Here is a 6,203-nt window from a genome sequence, read left to right on the forward strand (position 1 = left end):
ACCTGAGTAAATATCTTTTGTTTTTTTTGTTAATCTCCTGAACCACCAGAGAGGTCTTCTAGATGTCACTGAAGCAAGGAGAAGAAGCGATGGCGGGAAATGTTAACGAGACAGAGAATGAAGCGAGATCTGAACATCGAACTGGTGATGGTGGTTCGGTCTTTAGCATGAAGAGGCTTCTTTGGGATGGTGGCTCTGTTTATGATGCTTGGTTCAACTGTGCATCCAATCAGGTCTCCTTACCAAATTCTCTCCATTTTTTCATCAACGATTCAGAAATCATGTAACAATTTAGGCTTTTCTCGTGTTCTTGGTTACGTGGGGGGTGTGATAATGATGCAGGTTGCACAGGTGTTATTGACATTGCCATATTCATTTTCTCAAATGGGGATGGCATCAGGTGTGGTTCTGCAGATATTCTATGGCATTATGGGGAGCTGGACTGCTTATGTCATCAGTGTTCTCTACGTTTGAGTATAGAAGCAGGAAGGAGAAGGAGAATGTTAGCTTCAAAAACCTTATAATCCAGGTCACTTATAACTCATTTAGCCATTATTACAAAAATTTCTACTATAATATTCCATTATCTTATCGCAAATGTTGTGTTATATGTCTTTAATTTGCAGTGGTTTGAAGTGTTGGATGGACTACTTGGTCCATATTGGAAGGCTGCAGGATTAGCCTTCAACTGCACGTTTCTGCTCTTTGCTGCTGTGATCCAGTTAATTGCTTGTGCAAGGTTCTCATCCCAGTTTTTTTCCGATTTTTTTTGGTCTTTCTGTAACTTGGGATTGTTTTTTCACATGTTAATGAAAAAGGGTTTCATTGGATACAGTAACATATACTACATAAATGACAAATTGGACAAGAGGACATGGACTTACATATTTGGAGCATGCTGTGCGACCACAGTCTTCATCCCTTCATTTGAAAACTACAGAATCTGGTCTCTCCTCGGCCTCGGTATGACCACTTACACCGCTTGGTACCTCACCATCGCCGCTCTTCTCCATGGCCAGGTAACGTAATCCATTTCGTATCCCGCCTTTAGTATTCAGCTGTATATATTTACATGGCTCGTGTAACAAAATTTCGAGGGCTTGAAAGCATTGAAGATTACAATTTCTGAAATGAAAACGCATCTTCTTTTGTTTGAGTATGTAACAGGTTGAAGCTTAGTTCGAAAAAAGCCGCCTGGGGCGCGCCTAGGCGGTCGAGGCGCAGATGCGCTAGAGGAATCGCATCTCCACTCAGAGGCAATGCGACGGACATGAAGCGGGCTAAGGCGCACCTCTGACATGCGGCGATTTGAAGCGGAGGCGTGCACGTCATCTTACAGGGGCGCAGAAAAAGGCAGGTTAGGAAATAAAAAGGAAAAAACAGAATCGATGAAAAAAAAAGGAAAGTTAACCAAAAAAAAGGAAGTGGAAGCTTGCATAAGACCGAGAACTCCAGTGCAAACCCAGAAAAATCAAAGATCTACAGAGATTCAACAGGGAGAAGGAAAGAAAAAAAAGAACCGGCGGACTACGAGTTTTTTTCTGTTTGGTCGTTTGTAGGTAATATTGTATTTTTTGTTATCAATCGTCATCGCCGACGTTGTTTTGCTGTCGGTAGGTTTTTGTATTTTTTTTTGCATCTGAGCACGAAGATAAAGATGAGCACGAAGATAAAGCTGAGCACGAAAGATCGAGACATATAATATAACACATAACACGTGTATTCCTTTAAAGCTTTGTTCTTTCTGTCATAGAAAAATTATTTTTTTTAGATTGTACGCTTTGTTTGCTTATTTTAGATTAAGAGTTTTGACTCATATAACAACGTGTACTCATTAAAAACTTATATGATCAATATTATATAATTTTGTACAGGATTTTACAATGGAATCAGAGAGCACTCCGAAGGATCCTGCATATAAATACGGTACAAAAGATGCTATCAATCGAAACAATTTTACGTGTCGATTTTGTCAGAATGTTACCAAGGGAGGAGTTCAACGATTGAAACAACATTTAGTTGGAGGTTTTAGAAATTTGATCAAATGCCCTACGTGTCCTGACCCGATAAGAGCGGAGATCTCGGATTTTATGATGAAAAAGGCAGCTTTGAAGATTGAAAGTCAAATGTTGCCTAAAATTCCGATTGGAACTCAATCCGATGCTGGTTTGGATGAAGATGAAGAAGAGTTTGTCCCTAAAAAACCAAGAATGAAGGGTCCAATGGATATGTTTGTCACTCCTCCAGGTAACCCAAAAAAGGATGGAATCAACAAGGTTGTTGACAAGAACCTCCGACAAAAAACTTGTAGAGTAATAGCTAGATTTTTTTACGATGCTGGAATTCCATTCAATGCAGCTAGTTATCCAAGTTTTGCAGAGATGTGTGAAAGTATCGGACAATATGGGTCGGGATTGAAGGTGCCTAGCATGTATGAATTAAAAGTTCCTCTTCTCAAAGAAGAGGTAAGCGACACTGAAACGCAATTAAATGAGCACAAGGATGAGTGGAAAGAAAAAGGTTGCTCAATTTTATCAGATGGATTGCGTGATTCGGTTGCTAATAAGGATATAATAAATTTCCTTGTTAACTCTCCCAAGGGTTCGGTTTTTATGAAATCCATGGATGTGTCAGAGATTGTCTAAGATGCCAATTTATTGTATCGGTTGCTTGATGATATGATCGAGAAAGTGGGAGAGGATAATGTAATCCAAGTGGTGACAGACAATGCTTCTAATTATGTTAAAGCTGATACAAAATTATTTATCTCAATTTTCATTGACTTTTTTTTTTTATAATTTATGATGATTATGCTGATCAATATATTTTTTATGTTTATTTGTAGGAAAATTGCTCGAAGCTAAGCGACCTCATCTTTTCTGGACTCCATGTGTGGCGCATTGTATCGATCTAATGTTGCAGGATATCGAAAAAATCCCCAAAGTACAAACTACACTAAAGAAGTGTATGTTCATAAATGGTTATATATATAACCATGTACCTCTTGTGAACATGATTAGGCGGTTCACAAATCAAAGGAATCTGCATCGATCCGCGGTAACTAGGTTTGCGACTTCTTTTATAACTCTTTCACAGTTCCACAAACAAAAGAATAATTTGAGAAAGATGATTACGTCACAAGAGTGGAATGGATCAAAATGGTCAAAAGAGGCGGGGGGAAAGAAAATGGCAGGATTTCTTTTGCAAGATTTCTTTTGGAGAAATATGTTATATTCTCTCAAGTTAACTGCACCTCTTGTTAAGGTTCTTAGGATTGTTGATGGGGAGAGAAAACCGTCAATGAGTTATATGTATGGAGCTATGGATAAGGCCAAAGAAGCTATTGCTACAAATTTTGGTTCCGATGATGAGCAATATAAGGTAGCATTTGAGTATATTGATAAGAGATGAGACTGCCAACTTCACCGACCTTTGCATGCTGCCGGCTATTTTCTAAACCCAAGTCTCCATTGTGGTAATCCGGATTCTAATTGTGAAGAGGTTATGAAGGGTGTATTTGAATGCATTGCTAGATTATCTCGTACCGTTGAAATGGAAGACAAGATTATAACAGAAATGGACACATATAAATCAGCGGAGGGTCTTTTCGGTCTACCTACGGCCATTAGATCAAGGAGCATACGCTCTCTAGGTATTTTTTTAAATATAAGTTATTATAAATGATATATATTTATATATTTAGAAATATATAAATTAGTGAATGGTTACTTGGAAGAATGGAAGGCAACTCAGATGACGATGATTTTGTGTTTGATGATGATGATAGCCTCACGTGGAGTCAAGTTGGTAGGATAGCAGGCGCTTACGATCCGAGTTATAATACTAGGCGTTCAAGTTCAACAAATGCACAAGATGGTCCCGCTCTTTCCTCCTGGATAAATAAAGGAAAGAGTATAGCTATTGAGAACACTTTGACATTGATGGATGAGGAAGAAGAAGAAGATATTGGTAAAGACGATGATTACGACGAAGATGAACGTTATGATCATATTTAAATAGACATTGATCGACGTTTATATCATCCCTTCTCCGCTCTTCTTCCGCTCGTGAGGTACCTAAAATCTTTACTAGCCCTTCCATGCATGCAATGTCATGCATGTTGATACATGCCAGAGTATTACGCTAGAAGTGTAAGTCTTTTCAGTCTATTTTGCTCAAAGTTTGATACTTTTTGCGATCTTACGACGTACAGAATGCGGCGGAGAAGCCGCTGAGGGTTCTCGGGAGCTGGAAGGGAGCGTACGTGGTGAATGCTTCGTGGTGGTGTGGGTGCTTGTGGTTGGATTCGGGATAGGAGGATGGGCAAGCATGTCTAATTTCATCAAACAAGTCCACACTTTCGGCATCTTCGCCAAGTGTTACCAGTGTCCTCCTCCTTCCTTCTCCCCGCCGCCTCACTGACTCCTCGTCGGTTTTGTTCTCCACCGATAGGGGTGTTTCTGAACGTATTGAAAGTGTTGTGGCCAAAACGAAGACATGAATGAAACTTTTTTTAAAAAAAACTAATGGAAAAAGAATGACGCTTTGGAGAAATTGTATGATTTGTCTTCGAATTTGCTTAAAACTTGAACTCCGTTATTTGAATTTTGCTTGAAACAAAAATGTGATACATTTCTAAATAAAATCATAAAATGTTAACTGATTCATACATGGTCGTGAACCAATCTTTTGTTTCCATATCATAATCCTTAATTTATTTGAATTTTCCTTGAATCTTAGTTGAGGACTTAAAAGGAAAATGTGATAAATGATTGCATTTCTAGAACTTATAACAATAAACAATAACCCATACCACATAAACATATACCCACAAACATGTACATACATCAATAAATTATGTACCTTGAACCCTTGCACGTGCAATAGTAATGACAATTAGTAACCATAGAGTATAGTATTTATAGGTATAAAACTATAGTATAATAATAAAACACATGTTAATATAGAATACAATAATATAATATGTATACTAACAAACTATGCACTCTCACTAAATGCGATGAGGATACATCACTTACATCCCAAACTGTCGGGGAAGGTATAGGAGAATTATGAAACAATATGATGTACACCACAAACAAAAATGCATAACAGACACTAACATTCAATTTCATAACCAATAAATTGTCGGAAAAACAAGCAATACGATTTGGACCATAATAATTATCGGACAGAGATTTTTTTAAAAAACCTAGAATTTAGAGTTTTTTTTTCTTCTGAAAATTCAAATGTAACCGTTTCAAACCTCCCAAATATGAAAACTACGGGTGGACATTTCGGTTTTCAATTCAGTTCTACTATGATATTTGTTTGACTCAGAGTTATTCACTTTTAGGAAAAATATGCACCAATCGATTATTATATTATATTTTGATTCAATTCGGTTTAATTTCGTTTTTTATTTTTAAAAAATGACTTCAGACCCAAAACGTTGTCAAACAGCCCGGCGAATAATGGTCCGCGAACCGGAGCTCCAAAATCCAAATTGGCGGAGAAATTGGGGAATGAGACCCTAAGTTGATTTTCTCTCTGGTTTCATTCGAAATGGGGACAAAATTCTCAATCTAGGGTTAAATTAAAACCCAATTTACTGCTCGGACCGGTTTTAAATTATCGGTTATATAAACCGAAATTAAAATGGTGAACAACAAATCCAGACTGAATTTGGAAAATAATTTTACAGAGGTAGACTGTTGACGTGATAATTTTTTTTTTATGTGTAACAAATATCGCCGGATCTAACAATAGTAATACGGAAATATTACAGTTTTGACAAAGTAAAGATTTTTTTAGGATTCTCTCATAATAAAATAAAAATATGAAATAGCATGAGGCTATGATATAAATGGCCATTCGGGTCAATACAAATGGCATTATAAAATAAAAATATGATATTACATCAATACAAATGGTCCAAAATAGAGGATGTTATTTTCATTTGGGTCAAATCTTGAGGCTATTTTGTTCAGCATTTAGAAGTTACAAAATTTTGATTTTTTTGGGGGGAGATTTTTCACGCTAAAATTAAAAAAAATGACGTGTCATCAATGTGGAACAAAATGTTTTGGGTCACTTGGGCCCAATAACAAAAGGCCCATTTAAATGGGACCCACAAACACTGGATTCACAACCGATTTGCGAAGCTCTTGCCTTTTTGCTGCTGCGTCGTGAAGAGGGAAAGA

General features: G+C 37.2%; 1 pseudogene; it reads left to right on the forward strand.

Annotated features, from left to right (window-relative positions):
* The first annotated feature begins 62 nt into the window (after positions 1 to 62).
* LOC104810084 lies at positions 63 to 1,560 on the forward strand (annotated as a pseudogene).
* The last annotated feature ends 4,643 nt before the right edge of the window (positions 1,561 to 6,203 follow it).

This window comes from Tarenaya hassleriana, unplaced genomic scaffold (assembly GCF_000463585.1).
Source record: "Tarenaya hassleriana unplaced genomic scaffold, ASM46358v1 Cleome17, whole genome shotgun sequence".
NCBI classification, from domain to species: Eukaryota; Viridiplantae; Streptophyta; class Magnoliopsida; order Brassicales; family Cleomaceae; genus Tarenaya; species Tarenaya hassleriana.